This window comes from Maylandia zebra, linkage group LG13 (assembly GCF_041146795.1).
Source record: "Maylandia zebra isolate NMK-2024a linkage group LG13, Mzebra_GT3a, whole genome shotgun sequence".
Lineage (NCBI taxonomy): Eukaryota > Metazoa > Chordata > Actinopteri > Cichliformes > Cichlidae > Maylandia > Maylandia zebra.
Window position 1 is genome coordinate 3,779,870 of NC_135179.1, and position 22,714 is coordinate 3,802,583.

Here is a 22,714-nt window from a genome sequence, read left to right on the forward strand (position 1 = left end):
ACATACTCCGATGGATGCACTGGAGAGCAACTTGGGGTTAGTATCTTTCCCAAGAATATTTGGCATGCAAACTAGAGGAAGCCAGGAATTGAATCACCAACCTTCCCATCAGTAGATGACCTGCTCTACCACCTGAGCTCTTTTGCCTTCACTCTGTGGTCCATTTCATCCCAAACCATCTCCATTGGGTTTAGGTCAGGTGACTGTGGAGGCCAGGCCACCTTGTGCAGCACTCCATCATCACTCTCCTTCTTGGTCTTCTTTCACAGCCTGGAGGTGTGTTTGGGGTCATTGTCCTGTTGAAAAGTAAATGATGGTCCAACTAAATGCAAACTGGTTGGGATGGGACGTCGCTGCAGGATGCTTTGGTGGTCATGCTGATTCAGTGTGCCTTCAGTTTTGAGTAAATCCCCAACAGTGTCACCTGCAAAACACCCCCACACCATCACACCTCCACCTTTATGCTTTACTGTGGGAACCATGCATGTAGAGAAAATCAAGACACGGCCACAAGAAGTGGAACCATAAGTGGATGCTGTGTCAAGCGCTACGAAGACAACACATGGTATCAGGAGTAAAAGTGAAAGAGTGGAAGTGATAGCCGTTCAAAATTCTGTTTGAGATGGAAAGTTTGAAGCCACCGGAAGGACTGAAACTGGTGGGGAATGTGGCCAGCAACTGGCGGTGTTTTAAGCAGCAGTTTATATGTATATATGGCTGCCATGGGACTGGACTCTAAACCCGATGCCAGGAAAATTGCATTGCTGCTCACGGTAGCTGTTCCTCAAGCCATTGAAGTCTTCAACATGTTTGAGTTTGAGGAAATTGGTGACAGGAATAAGTACGACAAAGTGGTTAAAAAGTTTGATGCACACTGTTCACCACAGAAGAACACAGTATATGAAAGGTATGTTTTCTGATCTCGGATGCAGCAACCAGAAGAGACTTTTGATTGCTTTGTGACTGATTTGAAGCTAAAGTCACAGTCGTGTGAGTTTGGAGAGCTGAAAGAGTCTATGGTTTGTGATCAAATTGTGTATGGGATCCATAATAAAGGTACTAGAGAACGGCTGCTCAGAGATTCCCAACTAACTCTGGATGAAGCAGAAAGACTGTGTCATGCAAGTGAGTTAGCCCTGCAGCATGCAAAGACATTTAATGAGACAAGTGTCACTGCAGTACATGATAGTGCAAAAACATTATTTTACATTATTTTATTTTACATGAAGAAGAAGAACATAAAGTTAATTTGCTATGGTAACTGGAGGACTCAAGCGCAGGACTCTTTCGCTCAAAGAAAGAATGGGGGTTTATTCAAAAACAACAAGTGAAATGTGTGACAGTGGAAAAGTGCTATAAACAAGGGTGCAGGGATCAGGTCTCCAGGGAATCCACAGGGAAAAGGAGGGTGAACACTCTCTTTTCTTCTGTCTCATTAGTGTCTCACGCCTCTCTCACACTGGACTTTTCGTAAGGAACAAGAGCAGGTCCAGGGTGTCTGTACACAGGGAAACAACGTGTTAGCACAAGAAGCAAAAACCAAGGAAATTATAGTGTCCTAGCCAGGATTTCACTGACACGACTAAAGCAACAATCCAGCAAAGAGCGGTCTTGCTTCTTCCCTTAAGCAGAAGCTGGTTAATGAGACGCAGGTGTTCACCATCTCTCAGGTGTGTTTGGCAAAGGCGGGAACCCACAATGAACTCCGCCCAGGTGACAGAGGGAGGGAAAAACAATACTTAAGCCCACTTGGAGCAGAATAATTCTCAGGCAGATCTGCTGGACCGAGATGAGTTACTGTTAGTTCTCACTCATTATCTATGATTCATTGTCTACAAACTGGTTTTCAGTTTGTCACATTTATTTTACATGAAGAAGAAGAACATCAAGTTAATTCAACAGAGTTTTGTTTCATCCTCCTAATAAGTTGATGCACCATGGTGTCATAATAATGTCAAACATATTTCAATAAACCATCAAATGCATTATTGTGTTTGTTCATAATGTATTTCTAATATGTTACAATCACCTGGTACCATCTGGAGGTGCAAAGACAATGAACAGCACAGCTTGAGCTACAACTCATGTTTGAAATGCCTGATTAATGAGAGCATGAGAACACACACAGAGCTCCTCACTTCCTACAAACAGTAAAACGGCAACTTTAAGGGAGTAAAACGATTTGAAATCAGCACCAACAAAAATATATCAAAATGTACCAAATTATATATGACTGGATATACAGTATTTATATTCAAGTCCTAGTTATTGTTTTCACACTGTCTGATTTCTGTATTTTTTAATTAAAGTTGGGATAAACATTGAATAACATTCTCAATAAACAGATTTTAGATTGATAAACTTCATTCATTCAGTTATTTATTTATATATTTTGTTACCAGCTCTGTTTGCCTCTCTGACTGGTTTTCAGGCTTGTTATTGATTTGAATGGTGGATTTCTGCCTGCTTCTGGTTTCTTTGACATTTGCGACTGCGCCCCTGTGAACTGTTAACCTGCTTATTGTCAGCATGACTATTGATCACAGTCCTGAAAGATCATGTGTGAACAGCAGATGATGTGAAATGTTGAGCTGTACTTATTGAGCTGTGCTAATACTTTGAAATTCTTCAGCTCACAATCTCAACATGTTAACCAGACCTAGCTTCACATGATAGATTTTCTATCTGCCTCTCACCACATAAAGCTCCTCAGCTGCACAGGGAAGTTCTTCAGAGGGCAAAGAAAGTCATTTATGCATTAGCATCTCCTGAAGTGTTGGAAAAATGTTAGTGTCTTATGCAAAAACACTGAGTTATGATATTATTTGACAGATTTTAGCAGCAGGACAGCAGTTTGTGTTGTCCAGCAGACAGAGGCCCACTCAACACTTCACAATTCTCTAAAATAAAAAGACAATTTTCCAGAGAAGTGAACTGTTCATTTTTAAAACTACAACTAAATAGAGCTCCACTGAAATCTACTGACTATTCTGTTTATAGTGTGTTTGTGTGCCCATGCGTGAGGGGTGGGGTATATAAAGTACCACAATTTCCCCGTTCAGATTCTGTCGAAACGTTAGACTGCTGATTTTACAAACTATCTCAACAGGAAGCCGTCCTGAGGTGAGTCACATTCACATTATCTTTAGGAGGAGATCAGTTTTAAGGAAACTGCATGCTCATGTGCACAAATCAGAATTATGAGACAGGAAGTTACACAAAGGTGTTTTACTGATTTCTTTGGGTTTTTTTTTTAATGTTTGAGGTGCTTTTATATGAATGACATGGATGTTGTATAAATGAAAACCCAATGGAAATGTCTGTATTAACTTTTTTAACTGAAAGACCCTGATGATGATGATAGATTCCAGTGTTGAATCTAATATATGCAACAGTGTATATGGACATACAGTTAGTTTTTTATCAGGTAAACATCAGTAATTAAATTAAACCCCTTTTTCACTAAAATCATATTATTGCTGAAATTACAGAAATGCTTTTCTGTTATCGTTTCAAAACTACCAAAGATCTGTGTGTGTGTGTGTGTGTGTGTGTGTGTGTGTGTGTGTGTGTGTGTGTGTGTGTGTGTGTGTAAATACAAAAGGTTACATTGGTTAGCTTATATCATGTTAGAATAAGAACCAGATACTGGTGTGTTTCATTCAGGTCAGTACTCAATATTTCATGTGATTGTGCTGCTGTTCAAACTCTTGTTGACTTTACAAAAAGTTAATATAATTTACATCAATGACAAATTGTAAATAAAGTACTGCAGTCCTTTGCTCTCCACCCATCATTTGAATGTTTTCAATTTTAAGGTAGTCAAAATACAAGATATTTATATGCAAAAATCAGTGTTTATTTACATCATTTATTTACACCAAAAACAGTTTGTGTATTGGCGATACGCAGTGAGAGGTTTTCGTAGCAGCAATGCTGATTGTTTTAAGTACCAAATTCTGCATTCAAAAATAATTTTATATTGTCTGGGAGATGGAAATGAACATGTGCATTTCAATAAAATCATCCTTTTTCTGAAAAAATGTATTTGAGTTCTACCGAGTTGGCTTTGAAATGCGCTGTGATGCATTTTTAGGTTACATTTCTGATGCCACAATATTGTTAAATAATTCAGTTCAGCAAACGTTTTATCTTCAGCCTTGTTTTCATCTTTAATTTCAAACTGATATAAGAGCAATGTTAACATGCTGCATATTCAACAACTGTTTTTCTTTACTGCAGAAAAAGTGAACGAATTTATTTCAGCAGCTCCGTCACACAGAGAGAAACCAGAGATGGAGTTTTTCACTTTTGTGATTTTCAGTAACATCTTCGTCTTCCCGCTTTTGACCATAATTGTCATCTGTTGTGTGGTATGTAAATTTTGACTATCATTAATCACTTTTATATCAGTTTGACTGTGAATGATATGAAGAGTCATCTGAACACATTTGGAGTGCTGCAGACATTTAATCATTATTTTGACTATTTTGATGATTTTGATCATTATTTTGATTTTAGATATGACATTCCTGTTGCTCTATAACTTACAATAAATAAAGAGGTGAACAAACACAGTATGCAGCCGTGTAGCAGGCAGGTTAAGACCCAACATGCAGGACTAGTAAACTCAGAAACAGCTTAATAGCTGGTTTAATGAGAATCAAGGTGCAGAACAAGGAAAGTAGGCTGGACATAAACTAAAAACTCTTTCACTGGTAAATAACACAGAACTCACTGGATGCACAGCTCGAAGGAATGAGGGGGGATGAGACAAAGAGAGACTGAGACAGGAAATTAACACTGAGACAAACCTGATAAGGACAAAAGGGAAAATAAAACATGGAGACACGACTGACCTGAGGAACCACATAGGGGAACAAAGAGAGACCAAATACAGATGAGACTAAATGACAGACAGGGAAACACAAGGGATGTTAGAATAATAAAGGGTCTCAAGGAACAAAATGAAACCAGGAAAAGATTAAACTAAGATACCAGACCTGGAAAAATAAAGGAAAATAGAGTAAAAAGACTTGAAACTTAAAAACACTGAGTCAACGACCTGGGATAAACGATGTGGTGTTCATAGATAATTGGCAAACCTTCTGAGGGAAACCTGGTCTTGTTAAGGGGAGAAGGCATCCATCCCAATTTGGATGGAGCAGCTCTCATTTCTAGAAAATTTATTAAACCCCCCAAAATATGACTATCCAGACTTAAATACACAGAGAAACACAGGGGAATTACACACAGGTGGTGGACACAGCTGGGAATAATCAACAAGACGAGACAGAGGTAAAACTGAACACACTCACATGAGACGCAGACCTTCACAATAAAACAGGAACAAGAAACCATCACACTAAGACGCAGACTCGACATAGAGAGAACGACACATGGAACTAAACTAAACCTGCAAAAACATGACAACTCAAAATACTGGGTCAAACTGACCCAGAACCGTGACAGACTGAATGGCCCGTAGCAATGGGCCAGACACCCCTTACTCCCGGAGCAACCCCCACAGGAGGGACACAGTCGAATGCCTTCTCCAAGTCCACAAAGCACATGTAGCCTGGTTGGGCAAACTCCCATGCACCCCCGAGTATCCTCGAGAGGATAAAGAGCTGGTCCAATGTTCCACGACCAGGACAAAAACTGCATTGTCCCTCCTGTATCCAAGGTTTGACTAACTTGACTCCTCTCCAGCACCCTGGCATAGACTTTCCCAGGGAGGCTGGGGAGTGTGATTCCCCTGTAGTTGGAACACACCATCCGGTCCCCTTTCTTAAAAATGGGAACCACCACCCCGGTCTGCCAGTCCAGGGGTACTGCCGCTGGTCTCCAGGCAACAACAACAACAAGACGTGCCAGTGGGATTGAGGAGATCCTCGAAGTATTCCTTCCACCGCCTGACAATTTTCTCAGTCAAAGTCAGCAGCACTCCACCGGCACTATACACAGTTCAGGTAGAACACCGCTTTCCCCTCCTGAGTTGCCTGACAGTCTCTTCGAGGCAGTCCAAAAGTCTTTTTCCATGGCCTCTCCGAACTCTTCCCACACCCGAGTTTTTGCTTCCGCCACCGCCCGTGCCGCATTTCGCTTGGCCTGTCGGTACCTATCAGATCCGGGTGGTCATTCCTCCCAATCACACCCTTCCAGGTCTCACTGTTGTTGCCCACATGAGCATTGAAGTCTCCTAGTAGGACAACAGAGTCCCCAGGGGGAGCACCCTTCAGTGCCCCACCCAGGGACTCCAAGAAGGCTGGGTACTCTGAACTGCCACTCGGTGTATAAGTACAGATGACAGTCAGGACCCGTTCACTGACCCAAAGGCAAAGGGAACAAACTCTCTCGTCCACTGGGAAACCCCAACATCCCAGCAGCAAGCCGAGGGGATACCAAGATACCTACCCCAGCCCAATGCCTCTCACTAGGGGCAACTCCAGACTGAGACAGAGTCCAGCCCCTCTCCAGGAGACTGGTTCCAGAGCCCAGGCCATGCGTTGAGGTGAGCCCGACTATATCTAGCCGGTACCTATCGACCTCACGCACTAGCTCAGGGTCCTTCCCCACCAGAGAGGAGAAATTCCATATCCCAATTGCCAGTCTTGGTAGCCGGAAATTGCTCCGCCAGGCCCTACTCACACTGCACCTGACCCCTACGGTGGCTCCTGTGGGTGGTGGGCCTGCAGGAAGATGGGCCCATGTCCCTTTTTTGGGCTGTGCCCGGCCGGGCCCCATGGACTAAGGCCCAGCCACCAGACGCTCGCCCTCGGGCACCCTCCCCGGGCCTGGCTCCAGGGCAGGGCCCCGGTAACCCTATCCAGGGCAGGGTGAACTGTTCTCTTGATGGTCTTTTCATGGGGGTCATGGGAATAGCTCTTTATCTGGTCCCTCACCCAGGACCAATTTGCTATGGGAGACCCTACCAGGGGGCAAAAGCCCCCAGACAACATAGCCCCTGGGATCCCTGGGACACACAAACCCCTCCACCACGATATGGTAGCGATTCATGGGGGGGGGGGGGCTTTCATTCATTTGAAAGCCTGCTTAGCCTTGTCGAATGTGCAGCGTTCAATACTGTCGACCATAATATCCTATTAGAGGGACTAGAACATGCTGTAGGTATTACAGGTACTGCACTGCAGTGGTTTGTATCATATCTATCTAATAGACTACAATTTGTTCATGTAAATGGAGCGTCCTCTTCACACACTGAGGTTAATTATGGAGTTCCACAGGGTTCAGTGCTAGGATCAATTCTGTTTACATTATACATGCTTCCCTTAGGCAGCATCATTAGAAGACATAGCATACATTTTCAGTGCTATGCAAATGACACCCAGCTCTATCTGTCCATGAAGCCAGATAACACACACCAATGAGTTAAACTGCAGGAATGTCTTAAAGACATAAAGACCTGGATGGCCGCTAACTTTCTGCTTCTTAATTCAGATCAAACTGAGGTTATTGTACTCGGCCCTGAAAATCTTAGAAATATGGAGTAATTTTTGACCAGGTCATGTCCTTCAATGCACATATTAAACAAATATGTAAGACTGCTTTCTTCCATTTGTGCAACATCTCTAAAGTTAGAAATATCCTGTCTCTTAGTGATGCTGAAAAACTAGTTCATGCATTTATTACTTCCAGGCTGGACGACTGTAATTCATTATTATCAGGAAGTCCTAAAAACTCGCTGAAAAGCCTTCAGCTAATCCAAAATGCTGCAGCAAGAGTACTGACAGGGACTAGAAAGAGAGAGCAGATTTCTCCTGTTTTGGCTTCCCTTCATTGGCTTCCTGTTAAATCCAGAATTCAAAATCCTGCTCCTCACATACATGGTCTTAAATAATCAGGCCCCATCTTATCTTAATGACCTTGTAGTACCATATCACCCTATTAGAGCACTTAGCTCTCGCTCTGCAGGCCTACTTGTTGTTCCTAGAGTATTTAAAAGTAGAATGGGAGGCAGAGCCTTCAGTTTTCAGGCCCCTCTTCTGTGGAACCAGCTTCCAGTTTGGATTCAGGAGACAGACACTATCTCTACTTTCAAGATTAGGCCTCAAACTTTCCTTTTTGCTAAAGCATATAGTTAGGGCTGGACCAGGTGACCCTGAATCCTCCCTTAGTTATGCTGCAATAGACGTAGGCTGCCAGGGGATTCCCATGATGCATTGGACCATATCTGTTATTAACCTCTGTCTCTCTTCCACAGCATGTCTTTATCCTGTTTTCCTTCTCTCACCCCAACCGGTCGCAGCAGATGGCCGCCCCTCCCTGAGCCTGAGCCTTTCCTGTTAAAAGGGAGCTTTTCCTTCCCACTGTCGCTGTACAATATAAAGCACGTTGAAGCGACTGCTGTTGTAATTTGGCGCCATATAAATAAAATTGAATTGAATTGAAAATAAACAGCAAGTCAAATGTACTTAATCACTAAAACCTTTGATACCTTTGATATTATGGGGCGACCGTGGCTCAGGGGGTTGGGAAGCGTATCTGTAACCGGAAGGTCGCCGGTTCGATCCCCGGGCTCTCTGTCCTGGTCGTTGTGTCCTTGGGCAAGACACTTTACACTACCGTCTACTGTTGTTGGCCAGAGGGGCCGATGGTGCGATATGGCAGCCTCGCTTCTGTCAGTCTGCCCCAGGGCAGCTGTGGCTACAACCGTAGCTGCCTCCACCAGTGTGTGAATGCGAGAGTGAATGAATAGTGGCATTGTAAAGCGCTTTGGGTGCCTTGAAAAGCGCTATATAAATCCAATCCATTATTATTAACATCACTGTGTATTTGTTCAAAACTTCTTTGAGATAATATGAGATGCTTCTCTTGTATTTTCTGACTTTTATAAATATTTCTGCAGGTGCGAAGAGATCGGGCCCAGATCATTTATTACACAAACCTCCTCATCTCCAACGTAATCCAGTTCTGTGCAAGAGTCTATTTGATGCCCAGACCAGAAATATGCTATTATGACATCGCCATTGCTTTTTACTTCATCAGTGTGATGGCCAATGTTTACTTCCAAATGTGCCTTGCTGCTGAAAGGTAACAGTGTTTATTACTGTGTTTTTGTGTACTTGCATATATCTGGCTGCATATTCTGTGATATTTAGAGAAATCGTCTGTTTTCTGTTGCAGATATTCCCTCATCGGCTGCCCACTGCTGGCCTGCATCAGACAAATAAAGCGTTCTCTGCTGGTCTCTGCTCTAGTCTGGGCCTTTTGCATTATCACTGTAGTTCCTGCCACAGTCTTTGAACAGTTTATAATCCCCCCTATTTTTGCTCTGCTCCCTGCTCCTCTGTTCATCGTCTGCTTAGCTGGAACCATCAAAGCCCTGCGTGCTGCCACCTCAGTGCCCACAGAGGAAAAACGGAGAACTGTAGGAACTCTTGTTCTGTTGCTGTTTAACTACTGTCTGATTGTGATTCAAATATGGATTGTTTGGTGGTTATTTCCTTGGGTCTATGTGCCATCTCCCTTTCACTGCTGTTTCATAGAAACTGTGGTGTTTAGTTTGTTTCTGCTACATCCTTTTCTGGACTTGATTCTGTTTGTTTTCATGCAGAGAGGTTGCATTGACAAGCTGCTGGCATGTCTGTGCTGCTGCAGGATGGACAGCACTGCAGCAGCTGTCAGCACCACATCAGTGTGACTGATGGCAGCACAGAGAGGTGGACTGATGTAGTCAGAGTTCATTGGAGAGAGGAAAATAGAGAAAATGGTTTGTGAGATTGCTGATAAATTAAAAAGAGAAAATTGTTATAAGTGTCAGCTGACAGTAGATTTAGCTTCTGGTTTTTAAAATTGTTTATAATATTAATTTCTTTATATCAATATTACTTTGCTTTTATATTCAGATAATATTGTCAGTGATATTCAGTTTTTATTTCTGGACATGTTTGTGTGCCCTCACAATATTTTCTTTTCTGCTAATCTGCTGAGGAAGGGTGAATAAAGTTTTAATTGTTATGCATAAATAGTAATATTGTACTGCATAAAAGTCTACCAGTATGTGAATTTCATTTAGCTTTCTTGTGTTCTCACAGCAAGAGAAATTATTGCTTTGGTTTCGTTTTGTTATGATTATTTGATATAGTTTGTGTTGACTCGTTTGTCATTTTTACAAAAGTAATAAATCAATAAAAGGTAAAAAAAAAAAGATTTTCTGTTCCAGTTTACATCATTAAGATCATGTGGAGTGAATTGTCATGTCATCAGTTAATGCCATAGTGTCTCATTTATAGAACGTATACCTTTATGGTGGTGTGTTCACACTTTTGCTTTTGTAATCCACATAAAAGCTTTAAGAAGTCATAGAAATGAGGAAAGATGGACGGCCAGCCCAACCAATCAGAAAACAAAGGTTCCAGTATGTTTTGATTAATGGGAATGCAGCCTGCAGCTGTATGTCCCACCTACCTGCTCTGTGTTCCTGCTACCTGTGTGTGTAGTTGTGTGTTGGCATGAGGAAAAGAGTGATGTGCTGCTACATTTACTTCACGAGAGGCTGCTGCACATAAGTTTGCTGGTTATTAGCTATCTTCCAGAAGTAAGGTTACACTTGAAGCACAACTTATGTTTTTTTTTTGTTCATGTTGATACATCATATTACTCTCATTAAAGAGGGAAAAAAAAAAGCCCCGTTACGTTATTTAGAGCCCCGCATGTTCCGACCGAGAGACGCCATACCATTGTCTTCGGCCGTGATGCACTAAGATTGGTGAGCTCATGTTGTATGTCTCAGTTAGTTTTAGTCTGTTTTGCACTTTATAGTTGAAAAACTGAATTCACGTGAATTAATGATTAATAATTGTTGTATTTGCAATAACTTTACTTACTTTGATTAGTAGGTTTCATATTGTATTTGGAAAAGTGTTTTGAAAATTATTGAAGTTATGCATAGTTTGTATCAGAGAGATGTTTTAGTTTTATACATTTGAGTATTTCAATTACAAATTGATGTCACAAAATCCTAAATTGTGGATTGTAGCTAGAACAGCATAATTAATATTTTACCATACTGATCATGATGGCTGCTTTCTGCCTCTGCATGTTTTCTTGGAGATGAAACGGAGAAAGATCTAGAGTCAGACGCTCGACTTGAAGCTTGTAATACACTGTCCTCGGAGGAAACCTCTGTTTCCTGAGATTTAACAGTCTTACTCACCAGAGTCAACAACAGTGTTACTCCAGAGGGTGCAGGACATGTTTTCTGCATACCAAAAGTACAATTTTCTTTAGCTTTATTTACAGCTTAGTATGCGTCTCTAATTATCATCTGTGGCTGAGCCGATCAAATGAAGTTATTTTAAAATGATCTTGAACAAAATGCCATCTTCTGAAATGGGACTAGATCATAACAGCAATGTGTGAAGGAATGCGGAGTGATCAGCGGACATCACCAAGATGGCGCGGGCTCTTGAGCTAAAACAAAGTGAGCAGCTGCTCGGTGGAGCAGAAATGAAAGAAACATACACAAAAACTGCTTACAGTCTGGCTACTGATCACAATCACATTCACTTCTCTTCCCAATAAAACAGGATGCTTGTAAAAATGAACCATATTTAATGCAAGTGCTCTTTCAGACTTATTAAACACATTGTGCTGCTTTTAAAAGGAATGCCTTTTGTTTTCTAAATATGGATTATTGTTTTACATTTTAGCATGGATTTCAACACATTTTAATATTTCAACACATTTTAATAAATAACAGTTTTAACTTGGTTACAAACAAATAAGTTGATTAGTCAAAATAAATGAACCAGTTAAAGAAAAACAGGAAATGTAAAATCCCCCAAAACCCACATATACTGAATAAATCAATAGGCACAGAATAAATTGTGTTTGATTATAAACAATCTGTATTCGTATGTGTCATGTTAATAACAAAAATGTTGATATTTGTAAATAAAAAAAATACAACATTTATTATGGTGTAAATCTCCTGCACCTGTCCTACACGAGCCCATAGAGGCCTAAGACACTGAAACCTTCTTAAACATAATCATCTTTCTTGCTCCAGTCACATCTTTCAGGTAGCATCACCTGTATAACGTGACGGTTTGATGTGTGGTTTGGATGTGTAAACATGTAAATATCAAATTATGTAACCACCAAATGGGTACATAACTAGCTCCATAACCCTTGTAAGTACCTCTTACTAAATTTACTTCTACACTTCACACTCAGCCACTAGATGAAGCAGACTCAAACAAAGTAATATTAGACACTGAAACCATCTTATACATAATCATCTTTGGCTCCTACAACATTGCTGCTGCTCATCAGAATGTGGAGCAAACTGTGGTGTCATGGTTAAGTGAACAATGGCAGTGGTACACTCTACTGTCCTGTTAGAGAGTCCCTATAAATATCTAAAAGTAGATGGTTATCTATCATCAGTCAGCATCAGTAGTTTGTGCTTCTATGAGGGAAAATCACGCGTCCTGTATGACAGGGAGGAGTCAGGAGCATCAGACAAAACTGCAAAATTTGATGACCCAGAAAAGGTGTGTGTGTGTGTGTGTGTGTGTGTGTGTGTGTGTGTGTGTGTGTGTGTGTGTGTGTGTGTGTGTGTGTGTGTGTGTGTGTGAAGTGAAACGGTTTTGTTTTAGTATCATAAGCTCTGACAGAAACCACAAAGACGAGGTTATTTGCTACTTCAATGCAAATTTCTTTTTTACCAAGTTTAAAAAAAAAAAACTACAGCAAACGCTGCAGATTATGATTCAGACTTGTTAACAGCTCCCTGATCAGATTTTCTTTCTAATAACGTTTGACCTCCATAGTAGGTGGGCAGCCAGCTAACAATAGAGAATATTGGGTTGTCATTTTAGCTGAAGCACGTTTTAAAAGAAGAATGCACAGCATTAGGACAGAGTTTTGTTGAACCTGAGCATAAAAGACAACTTGAGATAAGCTGCTGTGACTTCTCACTCATTATCTATGATTCATTATCCACAAACTGGTTTTCAGTTTGTCACATTCATTTTACATGAAGAAGAACATCAAGTTCATTCAACAGAGTTTTGTTTCATCCTCCTAATAAGTTGATGCACCATGATGTCATAATAATGTCAAACATGTTTCAATAAACCATCAAATGCATTATTGTGTTTGTTCATAATGTATTTTGAATATGTTACAATCACCTGGTACCATCTGGAGGTGCAAAGACAATGAACAGCACAGCTTGAGCTACAACTCATGTTTGAAATGCCTGATTAATGAGAGCATGAGAACACACACAGAGCTCCTCACTTCCTACAAACAGTAAAACGGCAACTTTAAGGGAGTAAAACGATTTGAAATCAGCACCAACAAAAATATATCAAAATGTACCAAATTATATATGACTGGATATACAGTATTTATATTCAAGTCCTATTGTTTTCACACTAACACCTACCATAGAACCAAGGCCGCCAGAGCTTACTTTATATTTTTACATGCTGTAGTGCCATTTTAGGGAGCATTTCAAGTTGCTATACATCAATACAACCGTTATAGCCCACATTTTAATAATATGTATGCATTAAGTCCATAGTAACGACATAAATTGCAAAAAAGTGCAATAAACTACAAAAAATTGAAAATCTTTTTTTTTTCTTTACATATTTCTACTTGGAGAAATTTAAAAGGTTTATCCCTCAAAACTTTAGATACAAAAAAGTTGCAAAAAATAGTTTACAACAACAGGAAATTTATTTTGAGTGTCTTCATAGTTTTCTTTTTTAGATACACCAATTTTTATATACTGCAGAAAAAACGAAAAACAATCTTATGATGCAAATTTGCAAAGAAACAACCTTGTGGTGAGCCAGTAGAAGAGTTCAGCTGTTTGGAGAAACAGCCGTTCACTCTCACACACTGAGATCTGTCAGTTAAAAAGTCTAAAATCCAAGCAACGAGATTAAAATCAAGTTTAAACTGGTTAAGAAGTTTATCAGCTAAAACATGTGGCTGGATAGTATTAAAAGCTGAAGAAAAATCAATAAATAAGAGCCGAGCATGAGCTTTGGCGCCATCAAGATGGCGATAGAGGAAGTTCAACAGAGTGACCACTGCATCATCAACACCTCTACGGGGCCTGTATGCAGTGGGTCGATAAGCTTCTCTACTTGCTGCAGGATCTCCTTCCTCACAAGTTTTTCAAAGGACTTCATCACTAAGGATGTTAGAGCGACAGGCCTAAAATCATTTAATGATGTAGGTTTTGTGGTCTTAGCAACTGGAGAAATAATTGATTTTTTCCATACCTCTGGAACCTTCTGTTGCTGAAGAGATAAAAGAAAGATGTAATAAAAAATATTGCATAATTGCTCAGCGCATGTTCTAAGCACCCGGCCACATATATTATCAGGACCTGGACTCTGCTTCTGGTTTCTTTGACATTTGCGACTGCGCCCCTGTGAACTGTTAACCTGCTTATTGTCAGCATGACTATTGATCACAGTCCTGAAAGATCATGTGTGAACAGCAGATGATGTGAAATGTTGAGCTGTACTTATTGAGCTGTGCTAATACTTTGAAATTCTTCAGCTCACAATCTCAACATGTTAACCAGACCAGGCTTCACATGATAGATTTTCTATCTGCCTCTCACCACATAAAGCTCCTCAGCTGCACAGGGAAGTTCTTCAGAGGGCAAAGAAAGTCATTTATGCATTAGCATCTCCTGAAGTGTTGGAAAAATGTTAGTGTCTTATGCAAAAACACTGAGTTATGATATTATTTGACAGATTTTAGCAGCAGGACAGCAGTTTGTGTTGTCCAGCAGACAGAGGCCCACTCAACACTTCACAATTCTCTAAAATAAAAAGACAATTTTCCAGAGAAGTGAACTGTTCATTTTTAAAACTACAACTAAATAGAGCTCCACTGAAATCTACTGACTATTCTGTTTATAGTGTGTTTGTGTGCCCATGCGTGAGGGGTGGGGTATATAAAGTACCACAATTTCCCCGTTCAGATTCTGTCGAAACGTTAGACTGCTGATTTTACAAACTATCTCAACAGGAAGCCGTCCTGAGGTGAGTCACATTCACATTATCTTTAGGAGGAGATCAGTTTTAAGGAAACTGCATGTTCATGTGCACAAATCAGAATTATGAGACAGGAAGTTACACAAAGAAGTTTTACTGATTTCTTTGTTGTGTTTTTTTTAAAAAATTTTTAATGTTTGAGGTGCTTTTATATGAATGACATGGATGTTGTATAACTGAAAACCCAATGGAAATGTCTGCATTAACTTTAATTAACTGAAAGACCCTGATGATGATGATAGATTCCAGTGTTGAATCTAATATATGTAACAGTGTATATGGACATACAGTTAGCTTTTTATCAGGTAAACATCAGTAATTAAATTAAACCCCTTTTTCACTAAAATCATATTATTGCTGAAATTACAGAAATGCTTTTCTGTTATCGTTTCAAAACTACCAGAGATCTGTGTGTGTGTGTGTGTGTGTGTGTGTGTGTGTGTGTGTGTGTAGAGCATGACACCAACTTCTAACTCTGCCTTACCACCCAAACATATTGAAATATACTTATATGTCATTCGAAAGTTGAATAAAATGTTTAGTCCAGTTTAAACTGTGTAGTGTGGTGAAGTTTGCAGGTACGGCTGGCACAGAGCAGACTGTGGTGATAATGGCCCACACAAGGCTGTGTTTAGATGCTGATCAGTTTTACTCACCACATTTTACATTTGATACAAATTTTAGATTATCTGGCAGATTAAAATCAGCCTTGATTTCTGGTTTAACATGTGCTAATATCTTGTTGAATTCAGCTGTCGGGCTGATCACGGCCTGCACACAAAGAAAAATCTTAAATTATTTTGTGACTTATTTCATAATAATTCTGTTCCCCACACTTCACTCTTACACCCAACCTTCTCTTGATGAATCCCATTTTATCCGCTGGTTTTGAGTTCAGATAAAACTAAGTTGAAGTTTGTGAGTCAGAAGGTTTTTTTTTTTTTACTACTTTTGAGAAAAGAACGAAGATTTCAAGAAAATCATCTTTTTCTGAAAAACCATGCTGGCTTTGAAATGCGCTGTGATGCATTTTTAGGTTACATTTCTGATGCCAGAATGTTGTTAAATAATTCAGTTCAGCCGAAGTTTCATCTTCAGCCTTGTTTTCATCTTTAATTTCAAACTGATATAAGAGCAATGTTAACATGCTGCATATTCAACAACTGTTTTTCTTTACTGCAGAAAAAGTGAACGAATTTATTTCAGCAGCTCCGTCACACAGAGAGAAACCAGAGATGGAGTTTTTCATTTTGGTGTTTCTGAGTAGCATCTTTGTGTGCCTGCCTTTGACCATAGTCTTCGCCTGTTGTGTGGTATGTAAATGTTGAATTTTATTAATCACTTTTATATCAGTCTGACTGTGAATGATATGAAGAATCATCCAAAAACATTTGTAGTGCTGCAGAGATGAAAACATTTCATCATTATTTTGACTTTGATTCATTTATATATGACATTTGTTTTGCTCTATAAGTCACAATAAATACAGACACAGACAAACAGAGTATGTAGCTGTGCAGCAGGCAGGTTGAGACCCGAAATGCAGGACGAGTAAACTCAGAAACAGCTTCATAGCTGGTTAACTGAGAATCAAGCAACAATGAAAGTAGGCTAAGAACTCACTTTCACTCACTGGATGCACAGCTTGTAATGAGGGGGGATGAGACAAAGAAAGACCGAGACAGGAAACTAACACTGAGACGAACCTGATAAGGATAAAAGGAAAACAAACATGGAGACACGACGGACTGAGGAACCCATGAAGGGGAACAAAGAGAGACCAAATACAGATGAAACTAAAGGACAGACAGGGAAACACAAGGGAGGTTAGAATAATAAAGGCCCTCAAGCAACAAAATGAAACCAGGAAAAGATTAAACTAAGATACCAGACCTGGAAAAATAAAGAAAAATAGACTAAAAAGCTAAAAGCACTGAGTCAGCGACGTGGGAACCATGAGATCAACAGCAAGTCAAATGTACTTGATCACTTAAACCTCTGATATTACCATCACTGTTTTTTTGTTCTAAACTTGTTTGAGATAATATGAGATGCTTCTCTTGCATTTTGTGACTTTTATAAATATTTCTGCAGGTGCGAAGAGATCAGGCCCAGACCATTTATTACACAAACCTCCTCATCTCCAACGTAATCCAGTTCTGTGCAAAGATTGTTTGGATTGTAACAACAGGAAGATGGCATCATGACATCACCGTTGCTTTTTACTTCATCAGTGTGATGGCCAATGTTTACTTCCAAATGTGCCTTGCTGCTGAAAGGTAACAGTGTTTATTACTGTGTTTTTGTGTACTTGCATATATCTGGCTGCATATTCTGTGATATTTAGAGAAATCGTCTGTTTTCTGTTGCAGATATTCCCTCATCGGCTGCCCACTGCTGGCCTGCATCAGACAAATAAAGCGTTCTCTGCTGGTCTCTGCTCTGGTCTGGGCCTTTTGCATTATCACTGTAGTTCCTGCCACAGTCTTTGAGCAGTTTATAATCCCCCCTATTTTTGCTCTGCTCCCTGCTCCTCTGTTCATCGTCTGCTTAGCTGGAACCATCAAAGCCCTGCGTGCTGCTACCTCAGTGCCCACAGAGGAAAAACGGAGAACTGTAGGAACTCTTGTTCTGTTGCTGTTTAACTACTGTCTGATGATGGTTCAAATATGGATTGTTTGGTGTTCCCTTTCTCACGCCTGTAGGACACCTCCCTTTCACTGCTGTTTCATAGAGACTGTGGTGTTTAGTTTGTTTCTGCTACATCCTTTTCTGGACTTGATTCTGTTTGTTTTCATGTAGAAAATTTGCATTGACAAGCTGCTGGCATGTCTGTGCTGCTGCAGGATGGACAGCACTGCAGCAGCTGTCAGCACCGCATCAGTGGGACTGATGGCAGCACAGAGAGGTGGGCTGATGTAGTCAGAGTTCATTGGAGAGAGGAAAATAGAGAAAATGGTTTGTGAGATTGCTGATAAATTAAAAAGAGAAATTTGTTTTTAAATATTGTTATAAGTGTCAGCTGACAATAGATTCAGTTTTTTTTTCAATTTTACCTTTTATATTTAGATAATATTTTCAGTGATGTCCTTTTCTTCTTTGTGTGCCTTCACAATATTCTCTTTTCTGCTAATCTGCTGAGGAAAGGTGAATAAAGTTTTAAGTGTTATGCATAAATAGTAATGTTGTACTGTGTAAAAGTCTGCCAGTATGTGAATTATTGTTCACTTAGCTTTGTTTTGTACACACGGAAAGAATTATTTTTATTGCTTTTTTTGGATTGTTTGATGGAGTTTGTATTGACTTATTTTTCATTTTTATAAAAATATTACATTCATAAAAGGTAAAAAATGATTTTCTGCTCCAGTTTACATCATTGAGATCATGTAGAGTGAATTGTCATGTCATCAGTTAATGCCTGTGTCTGATTTATAGAATGTGTCCTTTTGCATATGAAACATCTCACAGTATTGTTACTGACAACAACCACATTCACTTCTCTTCACAATAAAACACAATACTTACACAAAGGAATCATAGATAATGCAAATTCATTTTTTTTCTAAATACTTTAAACTTTTTTTAATTTACACTTTAACATTTATTTCATCATTTTAACATTTCAACACATTTTAATAAATGGCAGTTTTAACTTGGTTACAAACAAATAAGTAGATTAATTGAAACGAACCAGTAAAAGAAAAACAGGAAATATAAAATCCCTCAAAACCCACACGTACTGAATAAATCAACAGGCTAACACAGAATAAATTATCTTTGTTTATAAACAATCTGTATTCATATGCATCATGTTAATAACAATAATGCTGATATTTATAAATAAAAAAGCATAAGATTTATTAATGATGTAAATCTCCTGCACGTGTCATAGACGAGCCCACCCATCTTACCGCCACCCATACCTCTAAATTCTGCACATCAATAAGTCATGTTCATTTGTTTCTAATGATCTCACATTTTTGAGCTGTTTTACTCTCCAGTAGATTGATGTCCCCATCAGTCTTTCTCTCTTCCCCCCTCTCTCTCTCTCTCTCAACCAAAGATCACAATGGAAAACAGGAAGTGGTTATATTAAGATCGTTTAATTCCCAAAGCAACATAACTGTTTGTGTTGGAACACAATGCAACAGAGTGATATTGTGACAAAAATACGCCAATCTTAAGATAAAAGGTGTTTATTAGGAATTTTAATTAAAAACTGCATACAACAACACATAAAACAGTTACAGGTTGTCAACACAAACCAGGTGTTTTTCAAGACTGATAAGCTGTATGTTTTACGGCCAATGGATGCATGATCTGATTAGCCGACTAATTGGAAAAATAATTGGTGACTAGTCGACTATCAAAATAATCGTTTGTGGCAGCCCTGCTCACCACTGCACAAAGCAAGGTCCATAAAGGTCCATAAAGGTCCATAAAGGTCCATAAAGGTCCATAAAGACATGGAAGAGAAATATGGGTGTGAAAGAGCTAGACAGGCCTGCACACAGTCCTGACAACCTGATAGAACCTTTGGGATGAACTAGAACAGAGACTGTGAGCCAGGCTTTCATGTACCATGCTCTTTCTTAGTATGTGTGAAGAAATACAAATTACAGAGGAGCAGAATAGTAGTTCGCTTATTAATTTATCTACAATCAACCACCTGTCTGATTATGTGCAGCTACATCTGCTGCAGTGCTGTGTACAGCACTGTGCTGTTACAGTCACTGCAATATTGTAGCTGTAGCATTTTATCTGCAGCTACCTCTCCACCAGTGTAGCAGCACAGAGACAACAGCTGATTGTCGATGGGGTCTTTCCGCATCAGAAAAACAAAAATCACATCCATGAAAGGATTGAACAGAAATAAATTCATGTGGATTAGAAGGACAGGAAAATAAGAAAAATAAGCGAGAAAATAAAGTGAAATTGATACAATATAAAAGATGATCAGAGGAAGGAACATCAGACAATGATTAACTAACAACAGAACTAAGATTCCTACAATTCTCTGTTTTTCTTCAGTGGGCACTGAGGTGGCAGCAGGCAGAGTTTTGAGGGTCCAAACCAAAGTGAAGACGAACAGGAAAAAACGGACGAGGTTAAAAAAAATTAACACAGTGAGTGAAATCATATCGAAGAATGCAACAAGAAATCCAGAGATAATAGACAGGATCCAGACCAGAACAGAGAGCAGCACAGAACCTTTAGTTTGTCTGATGCAGTTCCACTGTGGACGGGTGATGACCAAACACCTGCAACACAAGACAGACATACTGATCATTACAGGAGGACATTTATCTTTAGAGGGACGCTTGAGAATTTGATTGAATGCAATACAGACAGAGAAAGACAGACAGGTACCTTTCAGTAGCAATGCACATCTTGAAGTCAAGATTAGCAAACACGGCACAGCAAAAAATGCCAAAAGAAATATAATGATAGAGAGCATGGTTTAAGTGGAAAATCAAGAAGAAGATCAACGTGCTGAACTGGATCAGATTGGAGATAAGGAGGTTTGTGTAGTAGGTTATGGGGACCTGCTCCCTTCGTACCTGCAGAAAATATCAATGCAGTAATAAACATGATATTCAGAACTAAACATTTAAATATTAACTGCAAATAATGTGGAGTGTCCAGAAAATATCTTTAGTGTGATATAGAATAACGGACAACTGAAAAATGTGTAAACGCTGCAAAATGGTCTGATGGAATTAAAAAGAGTGACAGACTGGTGACCAGTGCAGGTTTCACTCCACCTCTCACACTGTGACAGCTGGGATAAAATTCCACTTCAGAAGCAGAAAAAAAATGGACGGATGAATTCAGAACTAAACTTTATGAACTATTAACTCAGAAAATGAACATTTAACGTGACCAAAGTGGAAAAATCTTATAAAACTAGACTGTTTGTAAAAGTGAATTAGTTCAGCAGGAGTGAGACATAGAAAGTAATGAAAGTCTCTCATTTACGTACCACAAAAAACACCCAACAGCTCACTGCCATAGTTAAAGGAAGGCAGAAACAGACGCTTATCAGGAACATTATATCCAAGATATCCATCTCCAGCTGACTTTCTGTATGATGGATCCGCTATAAAAGCTCTACCCACTCTCTTCTCTTTGCCAAAGGATCTGCCTGAGTGCAACAGGAGGTGTTAAAATAGTGAGCAGATCAACATTGTTGTTATTTTGATATGAAATTATAGCAAAAGATATTAGAGAAAATTGTGCTGAAAAAAAACAAAAGGGGAAAAAACAAAATACTGGTTGAATTAAATTGAATCTAATAAAGTTCTTTAAATTCTATTCAGTTTTCTTTACATAATGCCAAATCACAATAACAGTTGCCTCAAGGCTCTTTATATTGTACCATAAAGATCCTACAATAACAATAACAGAGAAAACAAAGAATCCCCAACAATCATCTGACCCTCGTCGAGCAAGCGCTTTGGCAACAGTGGGAAAGAAAAACACCCTTTGTTTTGTTATTGAACATTTAAACAAAATTTAACAAAATCTGGTATTAAAACATCTAAAAATGTGTCCGATATTGAGTCAAAGCCATCTGGACTAATGAATCAGTTTTCCCTTGATTTTGTTTTCTACAGATGAAAAAAAGCTAAACTTTTGAACCTAACTGAATTAACTTCATTAGCAAGCTGTACTTAATAAACTTGTACCCGACTACCTATAAGGAAGCTTGATCTGTCGACAAGCCAGTTAACCGGAGTACAAAATTAAGCAGAAATAAAGCATAATCAATAAATATGTTTTCATTTGGTTTTCATGTAAGCAGCTTTCATGCTTTCATACAGGGAAGCACAAAAGAATAAAGTAACCGCCTCCTGTAACTTCAAATTCTGACTTGGTCTCATCCACTCTTCTAAGATAATACAAGTGAATACAAGTAAACATCAGCCTTACTTTCTTCAGCGCAGCTTCCAACTCAATAGTTAGTTCAGCATTCTGACTTTTAAGATATTTTTATCAGAGCGAATCAGAAAAAGGAAATTGTGGTGGGTTATAAACTCCACCCCACAGCCCCTGTGGCAGCACATTCACACGCTTTGATGAGAATAGTCAAACCATTTTTATTTTCAGCTTTGTTTAGGATTAAGTATTAAATCCACTTCATGTCTCTGATAAATTCAACTTAAGCTTGAGCGAGTACAGCAGCCTGAGCAGACCTCTGTCTTTCAGCACAACACAAAACAGTGACTTGACTATGACGATTAACTTTGCTCACTGGCTGACTACTAAATCTGTAAAATAATTGAAACACCCTCCTGACACCCTGTACATAAATATAAAGACATGATCTTCTTTCATTATAAAGACAGGGAAAATGTTGAAATTAAGTCAATGTCTCTGTTTAGAACATTTCATGATGTGATGTATATATTACTTTAGAAACCTGTTTGCTGTTTTTACTACAGATAATATCAGTAAGGAAACTAACTAAATATTGACTGATAGCTTATGGCAGAGGGGTGGGATTAAATAAGTCTGTATTTCTTCCCACTCCTTTTTGATATGTAACTGAAACACAACAGAAGCAATATTGAAATGTAATAGCTTTATGTTGTATAGTGCTTTTTCTCTTCTTTTCTTTGCAAAATGTACCTGTATATTGTTTACATGATGGAAAT